Below are 22,024 nucleotides of genomic sequence, written 5' to 3'. Positions count from 1 at the left end.
CCTCCTGAGTAGCTGGGATTACAGTGCCTGTTTTTGTATTTTTAGTAGAGACGGGGTTTCTCCATGTTGGTTAGGCTGATCTCGATCTCCATTCAGGTGATCAGCCCGACTTGGCCTCCCAAAGTGCTGGGATTACAGGCATGAGCCTCTGTGCCCAGCCAGAAATCTAAATTTTTAATAGTCAAATTTATCAATCTTTTTCTTGATGGTTCGTAGTTTCTCATCTGAAAATTTTTTCTCTTGCCCTGAGGTGATAAAAGATAATCGTATATTTTCCAGAGGTGTAAAGGTTTTGTTTTTCACATTTAGGTCTCCAATTAATCTGAAAATTATCTGTACATATTGCAGGAGGTTGGGAATCTTTTTCTCCCCACAATTTATTCTATTTATTGAATAGCTCATCCTTCTGCTACCAATCTGGTAGGCCCCTTCTTTTCAAATAGGGTTTCTATACTGCATAGATCTGTTTTTGAGTTTTTTTCCTCTGTTCCATTTGTCTATTTCAGCCCAAAAACCATGTTTTTTTAAATTAACTCATAAGTCATGATAGGCCAAGGGAAGTGCCCTCTGTCACCCTCACTTTATTCTGCTTAGAAACTGTCTTGATTATTCTTGCCTTTATTCTTCCATAGGAATTTTAGGATCATATGATCAAATGCCATGAGAACGCTATGTTAATCTGAAGTAAACTGATTTCTTTTTTTTTTTTTTCTTTTTCTTTTTTTTTTGAGACAGAGTTTTCCTCTTGTTGCCCAGGCTGGAGTGCAATGGTGCAGTCTCAGCTCACGGCAACCTCTGACTCCTGAGTTCAAGTGATTCTCCTGCCTCAGCCTCTTGAGTAGCTGGGATTATAGGCATGTGCCACCACACTCAGCTAATTTTGTATTTTTAGTAGAAATGGGGTTTATCCTTGTTGGTTAGTCTTGAACTCCCGACCTCAGGTGATCCACCTGCTTTGGCCTCCCAAAGTGCTGGGATTACAGGTGTGAGCCACTGCACCCCACCTAAAATGGTATTTTTATGATACTGAATCTTCCTCTCCATTAACATGATATGTCTCTCCATTTAGTCAGATCTTCTTCTGTGTCATTCAGTCATGTTTACAGTCCTCTCCATATAGCTCTTGCATATCTTTTATTCGATTTACCACTAGCTACCTTATAGCTCTGGTTGTTGCTGTTAGTGTAAATTTTCTGCTCTAGTTTCTAAATTATTAATGATGCAAAGGAGCCCAACTGATCCCCGTATACTAATCTCCAATTGAAACGTTTTGTTGAGCTCTGTTATGAATTCTAATATATTTTATATAGCATCTCTTGGATTTTTTATGTAGACAACATTACCCACACAAAATGATTGTTTTCTTTGACCCCCTATTTCTTTTTCCTGTTTTATGACACCAGTAGAAAATCCAGCAGTGTTGAAAGTGTTACATGGCATCCCTGTCTTGTTCTTAACTTTAACAGGATTGTCTCTAAAATTTCCCTGAGTATGCAATGTTTGCTATGGGTTTTGATGGATACCCCTTATCAAAGTTATCTTCCTTTTATTTCTATTTTGTTAAGGCATTCTTTGCTCTTAAGCAGAAATGTATCCAATTTTGGCAAATATTTTCTTTGTATTCGCTGAGATGATCATATAGTTTCTCTCTTCTAATATGTAAATTTAACCAATTATTCAAAGACTTTTTGATTTAAATCATCATCGTATTCCCAGGATAAGCCTTACTTGGTCATGATGCATATGTATTTACTATACTGGTGAATTCTAACCAGTAATAAATTAGTAAATATTAGTATTATTAGTAAATATTGCATTTTGCACCTATGCTTAAAAGTGAGATTAAACCAGGCACAGTGGCTCACACCTGTAATCCCAGCATTTTGGGAGGCCAAGGTGGGTGGATCACCTGAGGTCAGGGGTTCGAGACCAGCCTAGCTAACATGGTGAAACCCTGTCTCTACTAAAAATACAAAAAATTAGTTGGGTGTGGTGGCACATGCCTGCAATCCCAGCTACTTGGTAGGCCAAGGCAGGAGAATCACTTGAACCCAGGTGGTGGAGGTTGCGGTGAACCAAGATTGGACCATTGCACTCCAGCCTGGGCAACAAGAGCAAAACTCAGTCTCAAAAAAAAAAAAAAAAAAAAAAAAAAAAGTGAGATTGGTCTATTACTATCTTTGTCAAATTTTGATGTCAGAGAAAACCAGTCCCATAAAATGATTGACTAGCTTTCCTTCTTTTTCTATTTCTGAGAGTGTTTATGTAAGGTGGGAATTAGCTATTTTTTGACAGTTTTAGTAAACTTCACCTATAAAGCCATTGTGTTAGTGCATATATTGAGAGTGAGGATGAGGTGAGGAATCAGTTTTTTAAATGTTTACTCAGGTGTAAAAGAGCAATTGTCCCTAAATAACACACACTTACGATACTTCACTTAGCAAGCATTTTAAGCTCACCAGATTTTTCCTTACTTTTCCTAGCATATCCACAAAGTAGTTGTTCTGAATGGTAGATCACTCTGAAGAATAAAGTGATAAACATCATCTACTAGTAACATTTTCAATTATTAGCTTCTTTGTTTTATCTTAAGAGAGGAGACAGGCTGGGTACACACAGTGGCTCACATCTGTAATCCCAGCACTTTGGAAGGCCTAGGAGAGCAGATCACTTGAAGTCAGGAGTTTCAGACCAGCCTGGCCAACATGGTAAAAACCTGTCTCTACTAAAAAATACAAAAATTAGCTAGGTGTGGTGGTGCATGCCTGTAATTCCAGCTAATTGGGAGGCTAAAGCAGGAGAATCACTTGAGCCTGGCAGGTGGAGGCTTCAGTTAGCTAAGATCGTGCCACTGCACTCCAGCCTGGGTGACAGAGCAAGACTCTGCCTCAAAAAAAAAAAAAAAAAAAAAAAAAGAAAAGAAAAAGAAAAAAAAGACTGAGGAGCTGTTTCTCAAAATATTTTTTCTTTAATACTTTTATGACAACATATAATTCACGAGCCCTGAGAAAAGTCAGAAAAGACAAACAAGCTAACGGAAGGAAAGGAGACCCACAATCCCCACAGGCATCACAGTGTGTTTATTAGTCCATTCTGATGCGCTATGAAGAAACACTAAAGACTGGGTGATTTATAAGGAAAGAAGTTTAACTGACTCACAGTTCAGCATGGCTGGGGAGGCCTCAGGAAACTTGCAATCATGGCAGAAGGGGGAAAAAACACGTCATTCTTCACAGAGCAGCGGGATGGAGAAGTGCCAAGCAAAAGGGGGGAAAGCCCCTTAAAAAACCATAGGATCTCGTGAAAACTCACTCTCAAGGCAACAGCATGAGGGTAACCACCCCATGATTAAATTAACCTCCCACTGGGTCCCTCCCATGACATGTGGGCATTATGGGAACGAAAATTCAAGATGAGATTTGGGTGGGAACACAGCCAAACCATATATTCTTCCAAACATTCTCCCAGGTATGTGCACTTTAATATTCACAAACGTGGGACTAATGAACACTATTTTCTTGCCTGCATTTCAACCAACATTCTCAGGATAACTTTCCATGACAACAAATGTACTACATTATCTTTTTTTTACAGTAACACATGCCACCATTTTCTCTACCAGTCCCCTCTTGGTAGGTTTCAAATTATTTCCAGTTTTTGCTATGAAGTATCTATCTGCAGAAAGTAACAACCCAGCACCGGGCTGCCTGTTGGGGAAGAGTGCCTATTTGCACATGCTAGGATTCCTTTCTAATGCCCTTCCTAAGTAACATACTGGCAGGGGACACTGAAGAGGAGCTCTGTGAAAACTTCCGACTCTGCCCACCTCATCCCATCCTTCCCACTTGCCCAATTCAAACCCAAAAGGAGGCTCAACCCTTCACAAGAACAGTTTTGTCCTAACCCAACTGGCTGAAATAGTCGGATGACAACCAAACAGTACCAGCAATCAAGCCAGTGCTCCCTGAGGGTGCTTCCCTGGCTGCCAATCATGCCCTGACTTTCTTGTGCCATAGCTGAAACCAGAGGACCCTCACCCAGGTGGAAGAGGCACAGCTGACAGGCTGGTTGTTGTAGCTGAAGGTTCCTTCCCACCGTAAGCCCCTGGCCAACCCTTATGTCCCTCTTGCCAGGAAGGGTGGCCCTCACCCCCAGCTCAGTGGTAGCCCTGTTCCTGTGCTGCACTGTGACCGGCCCTCCACTTTCCGCATCTGGAGCTGAGTTCTTGGAGACTGATGCTCAGGCAACCTGTGAATCCCCATAAGCAGGACAGTGCCTACTATATAGAAGTTGCTCAGTATATGTCTTGTAAATGAATGACTGAATAATTTTAACATGTTTGTGCTTGTTCTTTGAGGCCCAGACTCTGTCAGTTCAGGACCCACACCTGGAAGGAGGTACATATTCACAATGTGCAAGTGGAACTGAATGTACTCAAATGCCTTGTGAACTAAGCACAAGGTCCACCCTTTGCCTTTCATACAGAGCTACTTGGTTGGCCCAGTTGGGCTCTGCCCGTCTTTGCCCCAACAACAGCAGCATCACCTGGGGGCCAGATATATCGCCCACCATGCTCTCAGTGTTCAGTTTCTGCAGTAACCCTCTCTCCATGGCAGCAGCACCCTTCCCTCCTACCACCCTTGGAGCCTCCCCATTTATGCCCCTTCACACTCATGAGCTATTTTAATATACTGAGGTGCTGTCGGGCATTGGAATAGCACAGTCCCTTTTTTGTCTCTGTGGGTAATCCTCTCTCTCTGCTGGCAGCTCCCAAACCTTCTCCACCACAGCAGGCACCCAAGAACCCAGGCTCAGAACACCAGACTGCTAACAAGGACACCAGTAGGATGCCACATTCAGAGCTGTGGGAGCATGCCAACACAGTAATATGTGAAATTAGCAAACAGCCTAAAGCAATAAAAATGTCAGTCTTTGGAATGCTGTAATTTTTGGAGTATGGATGCAGAACCTAAAATGTGCAAAACAATAAAATGGAACAAACTCCAGTCTATCTTGGAAAAAAGAAAGAAAACATGGCCTGTGGCAGTGGATATTTAAACCTAAAGGACTGAGGCTACTGGAAGGTGCTCTATTCAATTAATGTAGTAACATGTAAACCCTTAGCTTAGTGAGCTTAGCAACAACCAGACAAGCTGTTAGCTGTACTTGAGAGGTCGGAACACACGAGGGAGAAGAAACCCAAAGGTACTTCTGGATAGGAGATGATATGGCAGACAGCATTATAGCTTCCTCAATGTTCTACTTGATTTTTTGTGTGTGTGAAATATGAATCCTGAACAATGACATTTTTGGATTTCAGTCAATCTAAATGTGGAACAGCAACAAAGGGACATGTAATATATTGCTTATAATCTTCCTTACATTTATTCTGTAGTAAAACTGGGTTTACAGATTTAAGACAAGTCAAGCCACATTTTTAATATCTGCTGGTATTATGGTCAGTATCTGGCCTGTGGAAGGACAATGCCGAGGGATGTTGTTAGCAGATGGGAGGTAGTACCGCACCCTCAAGATCTCCTGAGGTTGGGCTTCTAGGCTCTCCTAGAACTGCTACTGTGATAACACCACTTTGAGTCCATGGGGAATCCCATTCACCTCACAAAGGGAGAGGCCAGGTAGCTGTCGTTGAGACTTGACTTCCTGGAAGTTTCTCAGAAATGTAACTTTTTCTCAGGCTTCCTTTCTAAATTAAGCGCTAAGGACACAAATGGCTCAGAATAGCATTTTTTATACTTCATGGTAATAAAAAATAGTACCACCAAAAGGTTTCACTTTTTTCCAACCAAATCACCAGGTGTGGTCACTCAAAGATGCTGAGAATGGCTATCCCGCACAATCAAGATGCCAGGGTTGTATCCATGGAGTAGCTCCCCGCATACAGGGAAAATCAGAGAGCCCAGCCCTGGTTCTGACTCTCACCACTGAGCCAGCAGCAGGAAGTATAAGAGAGAGCCTAGCCTCCAGCCCTGCGCCTGGCACCCCCAGCACACTCATTGTGTGCCATGGGCCATCTCTTTACTCGCTGGTTTCTGGGTCTTAAATGAGAAAGCAGACAAGAAGATTCTGCTAATTTGCTTTCTCTTCTTAATTTCATAGTAACCCGTTAAGTACGAGAACCTGAATTTTTGTCATCATTTGGGCACACATCAGATGTGCGCTGATGCCTGTGGAGGGGTCCTCTGCGTTTCTCCTCTCTGTGCTGGTTCCCTGCCGCCCCCATTCTGCTCCTGCCATTCTTCACAAATGGGATCCTCCTGCTTCTCCCTCACTCTGTAACACCTGGGTCATCGACCTTGGAGCCTCCAGCTTTCCTTATCTGAGGCTTGCCTCCAAAATGCCACTCACTCCCCTGTTTTCTTAGGGCCCTTGACTCCTCCATTAAACCTCAGCTTCCTCTGAGGCCGTGCTTGGCCTGTGCTCGCCATAGAGCGTGCGGTCAGCAGGCGTCATGCTGGCTTTCCCCAAGGCCTTTTCCTGTGTTGGCCACAGTGTCCACAGAACAAACCATAGACTGCCAGGCCCCCAGCCCCAGCAGACTGCCCTGTGCTGACGCAGCTGTGGGTGGGACTCGTGTCTGAAACCTCAAGGCCAGCTCTTCCCGCTGTCTCCCCACCCTCATCCCGTTTTGTTCAGCCCAACTCCTCCCTGAGCCAAGCACGCCCTGCTGCCCACCCCGTTTCCATCTTCTGCAAATGGGTCTAGTTAAGGAACCACCACCTGGCTTCAATTGTTTGTTCCCTGGCAGCTCCAAGAGGGGAGACCTTTGAATAGACAGATGACAGCCAAGGATACCTAGCGAAACCCCCCATTCAAGCCTAAGACAGCCTGAAAGTGTAAAGACCCGACAGCTAGGCCCATAGAAAACTCGCAACACAGGTGAACCGCCCCGTCTGCCCGCCCTTTTCCTACTGCGTCGCTCAGAAAATATGCACATGCGCACTGGAGGATGGGGGCGGAGCCTCTGGAGTTCGCGCCTTGGGCAGGGGGAGGAGCCTGGGCTCTTTAGCTCGAGTGTGCCCGCAAGAAATCCAGTCTGTAAGGTGGAAGCCTGTTAGCATGACCTTTTTTTTTTTCCTCTGGGAGCTTTCTTTTAATAAGTTCTGCTCTCTTCACCTTTCAATGTGTCTGCAGGCCTCATCTTTCCTGGTCATGTGAGAAGAACCCGGTTTTAACCGAACAAAGGAGCAAAAATGTCTACATCACCTTGACGGTCGTGTTCACCATGGCATCCCTGACATGTGCCAGGAATTCGGTAATATAAACTTCAAAAAATACATAGTGACCGGGCGGCCCCGGAAGAGACCTGAGGAGGGAATGGCCACAGTAGGACAGAGGAGCTGTGCTTTTCTTCTAACCTGGCTTTCACCACAAACTCAATTTAACTGCTCTCACCAAACAGTCTTGTAATTGGCCCTGACGAGTGTTTGGAAACATGGGAGGACATGTTTCCCTGTCACACATGAGTGAGGGGTTCCAAAGGCTGTTGCCAGGGGCAGATATGCTAACTACTGTAATCCTGGAACGCTGAGGGCACCCCTGATACTTAGGCCTACCTGGCCGCCGGCAGCATGGGACCCTCTCGGTCTCCGCTCTCCTAACCCCAGCTCTCCTGGCCCCTCTCAGCTTCCTCCAGACCTCCTCCTCCTCTGTCTATGCCTCATGTCTGGGTGTCCTCCTGAGCTCTCTCAGGGTCCTCTTCTCTCGCTAGACATTCCTCAAGTGTGAGATGCCACCCGTGTCCCATGGACTGCCCCTGCCCCCGTCCCCTATGTTCTCCAGTCCAGGGGCTCTCCCAGCCGTCCCTGCTTCCCTGACCTCCGCCTGGATTCCCACAGATCCCTCCCATCCATATTCAACATTTCTCTCAGCTTCTTTCTCCAACCCTCCTGAAGTCTTCTTGTATTATATGTGGCTCTGCCACTAGCCTGTGTCCAGACAAGAACCTGGGGACCATCCTTGCCTTATTTCTCTCTCTTACCTCCCATATCTAACGAGGTCTCCGACTGTCTATTCAGCTCCTATAATATCTTCAAAGGCACCTGCCTTCCTCTGCCCCTCTCTTGCTACCTCAGCACGGACCCTCATGGTTTCTCCCTCGAATGCTTGTCTGTCTCCTTGCTCAGCTCTCTACCCCAGCTTCTGTTCTATTTTCCACAATAGGCTGACAGCAGGCTTTGATGACACCTCGCCTCTACTAAGGGCCTCGAGGGGATTCCCATAACCTTCAAGACAGAACCCAGATGACTCTTTAGCATGGCACACAAGGCCACTGAACTGACATCTGTTTTCTCTTCACCCTCTACAAACCCGAAGCTCCTGGCTCCAGGCCACAGGCAGGTCTCAACCTGCACCAGGCCTGGGTCTCCTTGCACCTTTACATTTTCTGTCCTCGTGCTAGGACACTGACCTCTTACCTTCTTCCCAGCCCAATTCCTGCTTAGCTTCCCAGGGCTCTATTTGAATGACTTCTGACTTCTAGGCAATTTGTTTTTGCAATCACCTGCCTTGGAGTATCTCTTATCACCTTGTGGAGCAATCAATCATCCATTAGGTGGATGAGGAATTTTATCACCCACTGTGCTGTGAATTCCTTGAGGGCAGGGACCAAGATTTATTTATGTGGGCAACTGTAGCCAGGGACTGAAACAGAAAATGTTCATTGCTTGAATGCATGGCTCTCAGTCTTGACATTTTATTGAAATGCATTCACACTCATATCAGGAACAGTAATAACCAGAGCTGCCATGTCCTCCAAACAGGGGCCTGAATGCTCCCACATAGGCATGGTTGCCACATCACTCACCAGACTGCTCTGTCACTTTTTTTCTTTTTTCTTTTTTTAAAAATTGTTTTCAAAGTAATACAGGTACAATTATTTAAAAAGTCAAATCAGACTCAGCATGGTGGCTCATGCCTGTAATCTCAGCACTTTGGAGGCCAACGTGAGAGGTTCACTGGAAGCTAGGAATTCAATGCTGCAGTGAGCTATGATCATGCCACTGCACTCCAGCCTGGGTGATAGAGCAAGACCCTGTCTCAAAAAAATAAAGAAAATAAAAGTCATTTTATGAGGGAGGCTTACAACAAAATATAGCATCCCCTGGTCCACCTCTGATGCTAGCTCCTTACAAACAGAATACTTTAAACTATTTTAGCTGTTTCAATCAATAATTACATCTCTACATTTAAATTACATTCTTACACTGTTAATTCTTGATTTTATTTGCTTTTAACTTACTACTATGGAAGGCGAAAACTTAGCTTTCTTTCCATTTTTCCTTTTACCTTCCAATTTGCTTCTGTTTCAACATTTGGTTAAATCAAACTTGAGCAATGACATTACTATGATTTAGCTTTCATTCATAGCTGAGTCATGTAGTGTTCTATAACTTCCATGCCTGCATTTTCTTTCTTATTCATTTTGTTTTCCCAGGAAGTTAAACACTACTTTTTAATCTTCTGGTTAGTTTTTTATGTCTAGTGCCAATTCACTCCTAAAGTTTTTAGCAGAATATAAAGTTCTTCTCAATAGATTCAAACACATTAATAAACTGCTTCCATTTTTTTTTTCTTGGTGACGTCTCTGGCAGCCCTCTGTCCCCCAGCTCAAGTTTAGGCATGTTTCTCTTGATGCCTGATACAGGCAGTCATTCTGGGTCCTCCCTTCATTCTTTACCCCTTCTCTCCTGTGTTCATCTCCTGTTTCTTGGATCTCATGACTCTTCTTTTTTAATTTAGTCCTTGGTTCAGTGGAGCACCTGGTCCAGCACAGGCATCAGCAAACTGCCTTAAAGAGCCAGAGAGTAAGAGAAAGAGGCAAAATAGAGAATATTGTGTAGGTACTTATATAACCACGTTAAGGTGTAACCACTTAAAAATGTAAAAACAAAAACAGGTGGCAGGCCAGATTTGGCTTGGGGGCCTCAGTTGCGTGCCTCCTGAGTAAGCAGCTATCTCAGGAAGAGGACATAATAGAGTCAGTTTTGGGGATCTGGCATGTCATGCAATGACTTTATTCCAACCACACACTTGATGGATGGTTTGCCGGTGTCCAAAACTCTATGTTGGAAATCATTTGCCATGAGAATTCAAAGGCCATCACTGTTGTCAAGAGTTCAGTGTTGCTATTTAGAAAGTAGTATATGTTGGTAAGGGCCTGTTTTTTCTCTCTGGAAGCTTTTAAGATTTTTGCTTCATGACTCGACTCCAGGAATGGCAATAAGACTTGGATTTTTTCGCTGCCTTAGTCCCTTTAGCACCCAGGAGGGCTTGTGGGGGTGGTGGGGGGCCAAGGCAGAGGAAACAGAGAGGAGCATCTGGGCCTGAGATGCTGCCAGGGAAGGGAAGACATCCCAGGTGACGCAGAGAGTTAGGACCATGGAGATGGGGAGGACAGGGTGAAGTCAGGAGGAGAAATGGCTTCTCTAGTGTGGACAAGATGGGTAGGGCCCATGGGGGAGCCAGCTTTTCTGGAGTTTTTAGATTCTTTGAGCTTAAGAGAGGCTACCCTCCAGCTGGAGGGGCCCCAGAGGGCTGGGGGACCCATGACAGGCAGACTGGCTGCAGGCCAAGTGACTCATGAGAGAATGGACTTGCCCTACTGCACTCCTGTCATGTGCCCCATGACTCCCTGAAACACTGGTCAGCTGCTCTTGACCCTTGACCAGCCTTGATTCAACCTGTGTGCTGTCTCGGCACCTAATCACCACCAATCTCCACCCTCTTCACAAGCTGCTCAGACCTCAACCACCCTAATTGGGTTATGACAATTTGGCAGAACTGTTTTTAACATAGACTTTGTTTTTTAACAATACAACAGAAAACAAAACAAAACACTAAGAATGGGTAGAAACAGGCCTCCTCGCCCATCCCTGAGTCTCAGCCCTTCACTGACCTCCCTCCCAGGGTGAGAAGAAAGCCTGGGTAGGGCTGGTTGGTAGCAGCCCTTGTGCTTACCACGCTTGCTGGTCTCAGGATGAGCTATCCATCATTCTGGGCACAATGCTCTCTTTGTCCAAGAATTTACTCCTATCTCAATCATTCTCCCTCTCGTATTTCCTAATCTCTCCTTTTAAGATCACAGTGGTCATAGTCACTCACTTGCAAATAATAAGAAAAGATGGCTCCTTCATAAAGGCACTAAGTAAGGGAACTTTCCTGATTTCAACTTGAAAACTGAGAAAGAGTGACTTTTTTTTTTTTTTTTTTTTTTTTTAAATGAGGGGAGTTTTCTGGAACGGTGAAAAAGCACAGTCAATATAGAGTCATGAGTGACTGGATGGGGCTATGTTCTCAGAAATGCATTGTTAGGAGATTTTGCCATGTGTGAACATCATATGGTGTACTTATACAAACCTAGATGTCAAGTCCACTACACACCTAGGCTATATGGTACAGCCTTTTTGCTCCTAGGCTACAAACCTGTACCATGTATTACTGTACTGAATACTTAGGCCAATGGTATTTGAATATCTAAACATATGTAAGGTACAGTAAAAATGCAGTATAAAAGATAAAAAATGGCCCACTTGTCTAAGGCACTTACCATGAATATAGTTTGCAGGACTGGAAGTTGTTCGGATGAGTCAGTGAGCGAGTGGAGAGTAAATGTGGAGGCCCAGGACATGACTGTACACTACTGTAGACTATATCAACATTGTATTTCTAGACTACATTAATCTTATAAAAACACTTTTGTTTCTTCAGTGATAAATTACCCTTAGCTTACTGAAACTTTTTTACTTTATAAACTTTAAATATTTAATTTTTTTGACTTTTGTAATAACACTTAGCTTAAAACACAAGCATATTGTATAGCTGTACAAACATTATTTTTTCCTTTATGTCATTATTCTATAAGCTTTTGTCTATTATTTTTTTTTTTTTTTTTTTTTTTGAGACGGAGTTTCGCTCTTGTTACCCAGGCTGGAGTGCAATGGCGCGATCTCGGCTCACCGCAACTTCCGCCTCCTGGGTTCAGGCAATTCTCCTGCCTCAGCCTCCTGAGTAGCTGGGATTACAGGCACGTGCCACCACGCCCAGCTAATTTTTTGTATTTTTAGTAGAGACGGGGTTTCACCATGTGGACCAGGATGGTCTCGATCTCTTGACCTCGTGATCCACCCGCCTCGGCCTCCCAAAGTGCTGGGATTACAGGCTTGAGCCACTGCGCCCGGCCCTCTATTAATTTTTTTTAACTCTTTAAACTTTTTTGTTAAAAACTAAGAAAAACACACACATTAGCCTCTGCCTACAAGGGGTCAGCATCGTCAAGATATCATCAGGTACAAGGAATTTTCAGCTCCACTGTAAGCTTAGGGACCACTGTTAGAAAATATCATTACGTGGCACCTGACCGTATAATTTTATACCTGAAAAGGAGTAAGGATAAATCATTTTTCATAATATAAACCAAGAAAGTAAATAAAGATAGACAAAATCCTGCCTGATGGGGAATACCAATTATTAAGGGTGATTTGGGGCTAATTTAAAACTGGGTTAAAAACTTGTTAAATGTGAATCTAAATGGTGGGCACTTCCTTTTCTAGAAGCTTCCTGAATGGGCTCCCTCTGCTTGAAACTAGAGGGGAGTAAGGAATTCTGAGGCCAACATATGATCTCTTATTTTTAGCTCCAAGATGCACAAGGAATCCTCAATTAAATTTCAATCTAATACCTTCAGAAATAGATTCACATTATGTTTAATATCACACCACTCCTCAGTAATAATTTTTTTTGGAACAACGGACTAATGGTGGTGGTGGCAGACCAATACCTCCTAAAAGCTAACAATCCTATTATAAAAGACTTTTAAATGTCCTTATTTCCCCCCCTAATTTAAAAAGTAATAAAAACACAAAATTATTATAGGTAAATGAAAATGTGGGAAACTAACATCATTCAAATCTGGGATGGAGGTCAAGGACAGAGGAAGGGTCAGAGAGGGCACGTGGGTCAGAGCTGCCAGGTTGCCCCCATGCCGGCCAGCGAGCAGCAGCAATGTTGCATGACAGCCAAGATGGCTAAGTCCACAAGCTCACCCATGGGTCTGCTTAGACTGGGAGGCTGCAGAGACCTTGGTCAGTCTGTAGGCCTCATATTTATAAGCTCATTAACTACTCTGACCCTCTGTTCATGGAATGGAGGCCCACAAAGGCAAGCCAGGTGGGCTCAGAGCAGGAGGTGGTGATGAGGGTGGGGGGCACCAGAGAAAGTAGGGGCTGAGGCCGGGACAGGAGGTGAGTAGAGCAGAAGGCTGGATCACCCCAGGTAGGGGACTGGGAGAAGCTGGTGACAGGGGGTGACAGAGGAATGCTCTAGGGGGAAGAGAAACACAGGGAATTGATAGAAGAGTAAGTTTCAAGGGAGAGGATGGAGGGGCCTGGGACAACCTTGCGGGAGAGGGGAACAGGCACTGTAGCTCACTTGGCTGTTGCTTATAAAAGTGAATTACCAGTTGAAAGCTGCATGTACTCACTGAAGACAAATTTGGAAGAATACAAAGAAGACAATTAAAATTACCTATACACTTAGCACAGAGTGGTTTATTTTGTCCGAACATTAACAAAAAATCTCAAGTGTTTACGTGTGTGAATGCGAGGGGGGATCTCTCCCCTTCTCCATATACAAAGGGGTATATATATATAGGTGTGTGTGTGTGTGTGTGTGTGTGTGTGTGTATGCACACTTATGTATATATGTACATATAGCAAAACAGGGATCACAGATTACTGAGCCTTCTTTGACAATGCTATAATGTGAACATTTCCATCTAATATCAAATGTTCTTCAAATTAACTTTCCTTAACATCTGAAAATATCCCACTGTGTGGAAATGTCATTATGTATTTAATAATTCCATAAATATTTGACTGAATATTGAAGTTGTTTATTTAGGTTTGTTTCTGCCCCCGCCCCAGGCAGTTTTAAATAGCAAAAATCTGCCATTTACTTTGTGATGGGGATAATTTAATCTCTCTGCATCTGTTTCTTCATCTGTAAACTGGGAATGATAATATCTGTTTTATCCATGTCATGGTTTTGATATGAGAACATGTGTGGAAGAGTTTTCATTGTTCTATGACTTCACAGACTTTTAACTTTAAATGACTTGGTGGCTGTGAAGGCCATCAGCAGAGTTGGGAAAAAGTGAGAGAAAGGTGATGGGCTGGATGTCTCCTAAACAGTGAAGAGGAGGGGTCCGGGGCCTTTGGAAGACAGGATTCTTGCTTAGGAGAGAAGACTGGGCTGGAGTACAACTTTGGGAATCTTTAGCTTTCCCAAAGCTTATAGCTTGTTATAAGAATGGATGGTCTTTTCTAAAATAAAGTGTTTTGTCAGAAGAAAAACAAGGCAAGAGCTGTATCTTAGGGGATGCAGGAGTAGCAGCTGAGGAAGAGTACAGGGAAACCACAATTATACACAGAGAAGTTAGAAAGAAAAATAGAGTCACAAAAATTCAGGTTTGATGCCTACCAGATACTGCTATGGGCTCTCTAAAAGCTGACCCTGTATAAATTTAGCTCTGCCTGCCTTGTTTGACTCAGAGAATTATGAAGTTAAATCCTAAAGGTAGAGCGACCTAACATGGATGAACAAACATCCAGTTTCTTTACAATAAAAAAAAAAAAAAAATCAATCTAAAGAAGGATAAAGCGTAATTGGAGAACTAGTGGCCAATAAACCTTTTCTTGAAGACAGAAGCTATTCAAACTCGAAGTAAATTGTCACTGGGCATCTGTAAAACCTAACAAATGCCTCTCAAGTATTTTTAAAAATGTACTAATCTTCTGAGGGCTTTGTGGAGGGCTCTTCTGACTGAGAAAGATGAGTGGGCCTGACCCAAGAGAAGGAGGCCCCTGGGCAACGTGCTGGTGTGGGCCTGTGCTTATCTGACCTGTGGGCAAATGGGCCCAGGATGGAGAAACCTAAGAAAGGAAACACAAGTGATGGAAGGGAGTGGCAAGAACACAGTAGAAAGGTGTCAGAAGGAAAAAGAGCAAAAGTCCTTTTAGTATCTCCTTTTAATAGTTCTGATCCTTTTTTTTTCTTTAAATTACCTATATTTGGGGGGAAACACAGAGAAACCAGGGGATCTGGCCTCCAGTTCTGGTTCTAACACTGCCTGGCAGTGGAACAACATGTTTTTAGCATCCCAGGTCAACATTTCAGAAATGGGACTCTTGTTCTTTTTAAACCCTCCTCTCTACCTAAATAAAGCTCTCACATCTTTTCCGAATTGCTTTTGGACTGCCTTCTTGGAAGACTGCAGTCTTTTCTTAGGGCTCAATCTAATTTTCTTCTTTTTACTGTTTTCACGTAGTCTACCATGAGCTTGCACTTCTTTGGTCAGAAAATAATGTTACTGACAAGCAATAACTAAGCGACAACACTGGAAACCCAAACCTGAGTCATCCAGCTCTGAATGTCAAGTTCTTTTCACTCTGCTGCACTCTTGCCTTTTGAGTTTTTTTTCCTCAAGTCCTGCTGGTCACCATGTCCTGGGGATTGTATATCGGAAATTATTCTAAACGCTGTGGTGAAAAAAGGGCTTAGAACCCAGCTTAAGCACACTCTGAAAAAGGGTGTACTTGTTTTTGGTATCTCTAACTCTGCTTTTCAAACCTTCTTTTCTCCTCTCTCACCATGCCCGTGTGATCCAGAAGAAGCCTACAGCTGCAGTGTCCTTCTAGGGCTTTCTCCCTAGCAGTGGCTTTGTGCTGATTCTCCCAACTTCCCTCCTAAATCACCCTTTGCCATCCCCTGATCTGGAGCTGGTGTCAGCCAGTCCTTGCCTATGTTATTATTGGGCTAATGCAGGGAGTGTCTGCAGCTTACAACAGGCTTTTGTGGAGGCAGAATGACCTCACTTAAGGGTGAGGGAGTGTAAGGGTCAGGGTTCTGGGCACCATGGGAGCTCTGTGGGGGATGCAAAGCGGCCTGGTGGCATCCATGATTCTAATTACATGGTCTACCTGGTGCAAGAGAAGAGTCTCTGCAGTTAGACTGGCTTTTCTACTGATAAGCTGTGCAATCCTGACCAGGTTACGTAACCTCTCTGTGTTTTGGTTTTCTGTTCTATAAATTGGGGCTATTATAGAACATAGCCCAGAAGGCTAGTATAAGGATTAACTACCATATAAACAATTAACTCAGTCTCTAATACATTGTAAATGCTTAATTAATATAGGAGAAATAAAAAAGTAAAACATTATTATACTTTTATGTTCAGTACCAGCCCTCTGGGGTTGACCTTGGGCTGGCAAGGATCATGCCATCTTATTTCTCATCTTGTTTTGGTACAACTTCATTGTTTTCTTTTTTTGGAGTCAGAGTCTCTCTTTTACCCAGGCTGGAGTGCAGCGGTGTGATCTCAGCTCACTACAACCTCTGCCTCCCAGGTTCAAGCAATTCTCTTGCCTCAGCCTCCTGCATAGCTAGGATTACAGAAATGCATCACCACACCTGGGTAATTTTTGTATTTGTAGTAGAGATGGGGTTTTGCCATGTTGGCCAGGCTGGTCTTGAACTTCTGACGTCAGGTGATCCACCCAGTTCAGCCTCCCAAAGTGCTGGGACTACATGCACGAGCCACTGTACCCGGTCTACAACTTCTTAAACCCCTGGTTTCTCTTACCCGGTAACTTCCAATCCCAGTCTTCCTGTCCTCATTTTCTCAGTCTTATCCAAAGGAAACCAAGGAGCCAGGACTCAATTGTGGCAGGAAAGAGCTGCCACAGAGGCCTGCTGGGTAGATGCCCCCTGTCACCTCCTTCCTGTATTTGACTCCATATTTGCCCACCTTCCCAGTGTAACCCACAGGCTCCAAATCAGGAGCGTGGGATGTGTGTGTTCACTAGCAACAGCTCCTTCCAGAATCTCCTCCCTTATGTGAAACTGGATGCTTCTACTACAAAAATATAAACCGGAGTCTCCATGAAGCTACGTATGGCTAACATGCTTCTTGTCATGGCCAGAATATTTTCCCAGAAAGCATATTTTACTTCTGAAACACAACCTAGAAGCCAGTGGCTGTCCCTGTGGTTTTTCAGCAGTTTAAAGCAATATTGAACACCACCAAGCGTCTCCTTTTTTTCCCGGAGAACTGAGTTACAAAATATTGGTTTCTATTAGGGTGTGTCTAGCACTTTCTGTGCTGCCAAGCCTTCCATTTTTATAGCCTGCACACTGGTAGATTTTCCATGAACAGGCTCAAATTTGTTCCCAGGCAGTGATCTTTAGGAAACCCAATATGAACGTGAAGATTGTTCTAAAGCAGACTCAGAATTTGTTCCAGGCCGTTGCCCAAAAAGAGCATTTCTGATATGTAATGAAATAGAATTTTCTAGCATACCTTAACATATATGTATGGGAAGGGGGAGGTTATTTGCTCTTCTTATATGACTTTTTTGGATTGGATTTTTAGAGGAAACTTGTCTTTTAAATTCCTCTTCTCTATCCTTTTATTTCTATATTTGTATAGAATACAGCCCAAACATCCACCTACACAGCCATTTTACATAAAGAGTTGGAAGCCAAGTAACTGGAAAACAAAACAAAGTTATTTATGTAGTGTCTTTATAGAGATTTACATGTGAATTCGAATGGGAGCCAAGGGTAATGCTGGAGGGAAATAAACCAGTTAGGGAACCGTGCTAATGGGAAGTGCGACCATAATTTAGCTTTGTTGACAAATAAAAAGGCAAGTGCTGTATTTTTTTAAGAGAAAAATAACATAGAAAATGGAGCTTTCCATGTATATATTCATAAAAATTCTATCTTTACCTCAAGAAGCCCTTCCGCTAGAACTCCAAATCACATTGCTCTGTGTTCCAAATACTGCACTATTTACTTCCAGTGCTGCCCAGTTTTACAGATCCAGTTTGGGGTGGGTTTTCTCTCCCCAACATGGCTACAGACTGCTGGAAGGCAGGGCCACATCTAAGTGCATTTCTGTATACTATCAGCACCACTCTGAATACAAAACAGCTGATCAGCTGGCATTTACTGGACTGTGTACAGTGAACAGTTGGATTGAGAGCTATGAGGTCTAGAACGGCCACTTCCATCTGGCAACCAAAACTGTCCCAAAGAGGTCTAGACAAAGTTTGCAACAACTATCCCCTGACCTCTGCTGGTAGACAGGCCTACCATCCCTAGTAAACAGCCCTAAAGATCAGTGATGTCCACTGCCATGTGCTACATCAACTCCCTTTCAGGACTGAAGAACTTCCTCCACAAGCGGCTGGTAGTGCTAACTGCAGAAGCCCTCAGCTGGAGAGAATAGCCTCACCCAAGGGCATACCTTGTTCCTGGTGATGGCTTGCCTTTAATGACTGCTCATTTTGGGGGTGTAAAGATATAAAGGCCTGGCCTCTCACCCCCAACTCAGAATCGTTCTGATGAGCCATTCTAGCTCCAGAGCTCCTGTGGGCTCAGCTGAAGCTGTTGGGTCTATGCAGTAGTTCAGCTTCTCTGCCCAGTCCCACTCCCTTCCCTTCCCCTTTTCTTCCCTTGCCTTCTACAGGTATTCATTCCGAGAGAAGTTCCAAATAAACGTTGTGCATGCTACTGACTTCCATCTGTTTCCTATCAAATCAACCTACAACACCATCCACCCACCCAGCCAGCAACTTGCCACTATGCTTAGGAGACAAGCATAGTGGCATGGGTGGCATGGGCTGACACAGATGAAAAAGACCCAGTCCTTTCCCTTAGGAAGCTAACTAACAGTCCACCACAGGAATAAACAGAAAGTATGCAATAGAAAGGGTGTCAAAGGAGATGTGGCTGGGGATGTGATGTGAGGCAAGGGAGGTGAGGAGTCTTCATGCACTGCCTTAGGCTGTGGTCATCAGTAACATACCCTGTCTCCCTACCCAGTGTCAAGCCCTGGAGGACAGAGTGAACTGTATCCTTATATCTCTTTGCATTTCCCATAATTCTTAACACAGAGTCCCAGACAGTACAAGTAATCTTAAAACACTGAACAGAACAAAACACTGAAGGAAAGCCTTGGCAGTTCTATTTTACAGGACAGGTTTCTGGCTGCTGGTCTGGCCTTTTTGGACAAAGTTCTCAGGAGGTTCCTCAAGATGCTCATTCACTTACTATGTTCATAAAATCTCAGGAACATGAGGAAGCACAAGACAAGGTCCTGACTCCCAAAGCAGCTACAGCTTACTCTGTGCATGAGGCAGACATCTGTGCAAATTTCAACAAACAGGAATAAGAAATGGGAATATGACTATAGCCAAATGGCACATCATTCCCAGGCTGTCCTTGCCCTCAGCAGACCAGCCTATTTATCTTCAACCCATCAGTAGACAGATTACTAAAGAGCCTCTGCAAGGAACCTAGTAATGAGAATCAGTAAACCCTCAAACCTCACGGTGCCTCAAAACCAATGCACCTGCAGAACTTAACTGTCTAAAGGGGAAAAGAACCTTTACTCCAAACATCACTGATAAGTGCCTGAAGAGGGAGCATCTGTGGGGTCGGGGAGCCTGTCTCCTGCATTTCTCTGCCTCCAGAGAACGTTACCCAACATAACATGCCACTGTCTCCTTCAACTCTCCCTCTCCTTTCACTGCTTTTGTACAATCTGTCACCAACTTCTGTTGTTTATTTATCTGAAATACCATTTGCACCCTCCCTCTTCTGTCTCGCCTTAGTGCCACCACCTTCTCTGTTGTGGCCATACCCTGGGAGTTGAGGTGCCAAGTCCAGGCAAACCATGCATCTGTCCATCTCTGCCAGATGTACATTCTGAAAACTCTGCTTTCATTTTGTCATATCTCTGCTCAAGAATCATGGGGACTCCCGAGGTCCTGCCAAGACCAACTTAAAATTGTTCCTCCCTATATGCCCCTACCTGTATCTCCCAGGACTCCCCAGTAGGTGTCCTCTCTTCTAGCTGACTTCCTGTTTGTGCCTTTTCTCAAGCTGTATGACTCCTGGAATGTCTTTCCTCTTCACCTGCCACTTCTTCAATAGGATCCTATTGAATCCCACCCATTCCTTCACTTGGTTCACGTGGACCAAGCTGAGCCATAGGAGAGGAGAGAGACAGGAAGGGCAGAGTTAGGGGCCTGGTGTTTTCCCAGTCCTGTTTTTCTCTTGTGGTTCCCCTACCATATTCTGACTCCATCACATGGAAATGCTTTTCTGCAGCACTGACCCAAACACAAGGACACCATCAGCTTGATTGCCCTGGACCATCTAGTTGTGGGAGGAAGGAGCTCATCTGCCCTCAGCTGGGTAGGCTGTCTTGATCTTCCCAGACAGAAAGGGAAAAAACTGATGTCGTTAATGTTTACGTCCCTCTTACTTCTTAGGAAAGACTCAATCACTCCCAACTGAATGCACCTTGCTTTAGGATTTCTGGGAGATGGATGGTGGGTTTGCCAAAGGAAAGACTGCCAAGTTGGGTCTCTGGAGAGAATCCAGTGTTCCATAAATCCTGCCTTTTTCTTAATCATAGAAAGATCCATAAAATGACAGAAAGGCAGAGGAGAGTGCGGGCAGCAGAATGACATAGAAGCATCATTCTGTGCTTCCTGAAAAACAGAATAGGCAGATGGAGACAAACCTCATCCTTCACTCCACCCTCCACTGCAGCGTGTTGCTCTATGAGAGATCTGCTCTGCACGCAGGAAGTTGGGGGGGGGGGCTTTGGAAGAGTCTCTTGAAAGGGTTACAGTAAAAAGTGAGTTGTCTTTGAAGATTACCTTACTCCTCTGCCAACAGGTGAAGAGAAAGATGACCATGATGGGCAAAAGTGGCAGGGAGGAAGGTGAGCACCTCCTACTCTTCCTGCCACCTTGAAGGGAAAAGGTTTACCAATGGGATAGGAGAGGGTGAGGGCAGGGGATTGCCTCCTCTTCTTCTACTTGAAGCACCATGAAAGAAGAAATGCTTTCATCTCCATGTTATCAGGTGGATTGAGTAAGGGGTTCTCTGTTTTTTATAACTTTCCCTAGAGGTGTAGGAGAGGCTGGTGAAAGCAGCAGGTTGGAATGTCCCCATCTTCATGCCTTGTGCTGGAAGATGGATGAAGATGAGAAGAAGTAAACTAAAAATACCTCCTCAAACACACACACACACACACCCCAGAGAAAATAAGAGACTGAAAAGGAGAAAATCCAAAACAAATCTCTTTAGGCAATTATATTAATGTGATAATAACAATAGCAACACTAATTGTTTTACATACCCATTTATATTTTAAAACACGGGAGTTCATTATTTAGCAGTATTCTTACAACAAATAATCCAATCAGGTAATAACCAAAATAACAGCTAAATGATTACTTAAAGGTGTTCCTGGTAATCATTACCATTTACTAAATGATTACCAGGAACACCTATCATGTGTTATTGTACTGAATCTTCATAAGCCCTTGTGGTAATATTGTTATCCCCATTTTACAGAGTGGGAAACTGAGGTTGGAGAGGTCAAATAACTTGCCCATGAGGTGGAGACTGAAACCCAGGTCTGTACAATTTCAGAGTCCAGACTTTTAACGTTACAAGGTCCATCTTATGGCAGGGATTTTTCACAAATTCAGGAAATGTAAAGGCACGGATGAGGAAGCAGCCTTTATGTCTCAAATCCCTGTGAGGGAGGTACCACACATATAAATATTCCAAGAGGTCCCACTCACTCTGCTATACTTCTGATACCCCTTCAGCTTTCATAGAAACAGGTCCATGGATGAATGTCAAGTTTCTTGTAGGGACAAAGGTCAGCCTCTATGAAGAACATACCTATCATCTAACCTGTATCTGAGTCTACAACAACGGTTTCCATTTGACAGGATGCAGCCCTAGCAAGGTGGTGAATTAACATCCAACTTTGGAGCACTGTCATACAGGATAATACTTTAAAATGGAATATAATGAGTAAGACTGAATGCCATTTAGCGGAATGGCTTGTGACATTAAAATACATGTTCAACTTGTGAGATTCAAGCACACTCAGAAAGAAGAAACGATTGCAGAA

General features: G+C 43.9%; 1 protein-coding gene across 2 annotated transcripts in view; it reads right to left on the bottom strand.

Annotated features, from left to right (window-relative positions):
- Nucleotides 1-22,024, bottom strand: part of TNFAIP8L3 (TNF alpha induced protein 8 like 3) — a 41,782-nt gene that overhangs the window by 17,469 nt on the left and 2,289 nt on the right. The window contains exon 1 of one of the 2 annotated variants that reach the window (XR_012516260.1): nt 3,160-7,174. The exons of the other annotated variant lie outside the window; for it this stretch is intronic. The gene's annotated coding sequence lies outside the window, so the exon portion shown is untranslated. Of the gene's footprint in view, nt 1-3,159; nt 7,175-22,024 lie in introns of those variants that run through there. 2 annotated transcript variants of the gene reach the window in all.

Source organism: Saimiri boliviensis, chromosome 2, assembly GCF_048565385.1.
Source record: "Saimiri boliviensis isolate mSaiBol1 chromosome 2, mSaiBol1.pri, whole genome shotgun sequence".
NCBI classification, from domain to species: Eukaryota; Metazoa; Chordata; class Mammalia; order Primates; family Cebidae; genus Saimiri; species Saimiri boliviensis.
This window is presented reverse-complemented; position numbering and strand designations above follow the sequence as displayed.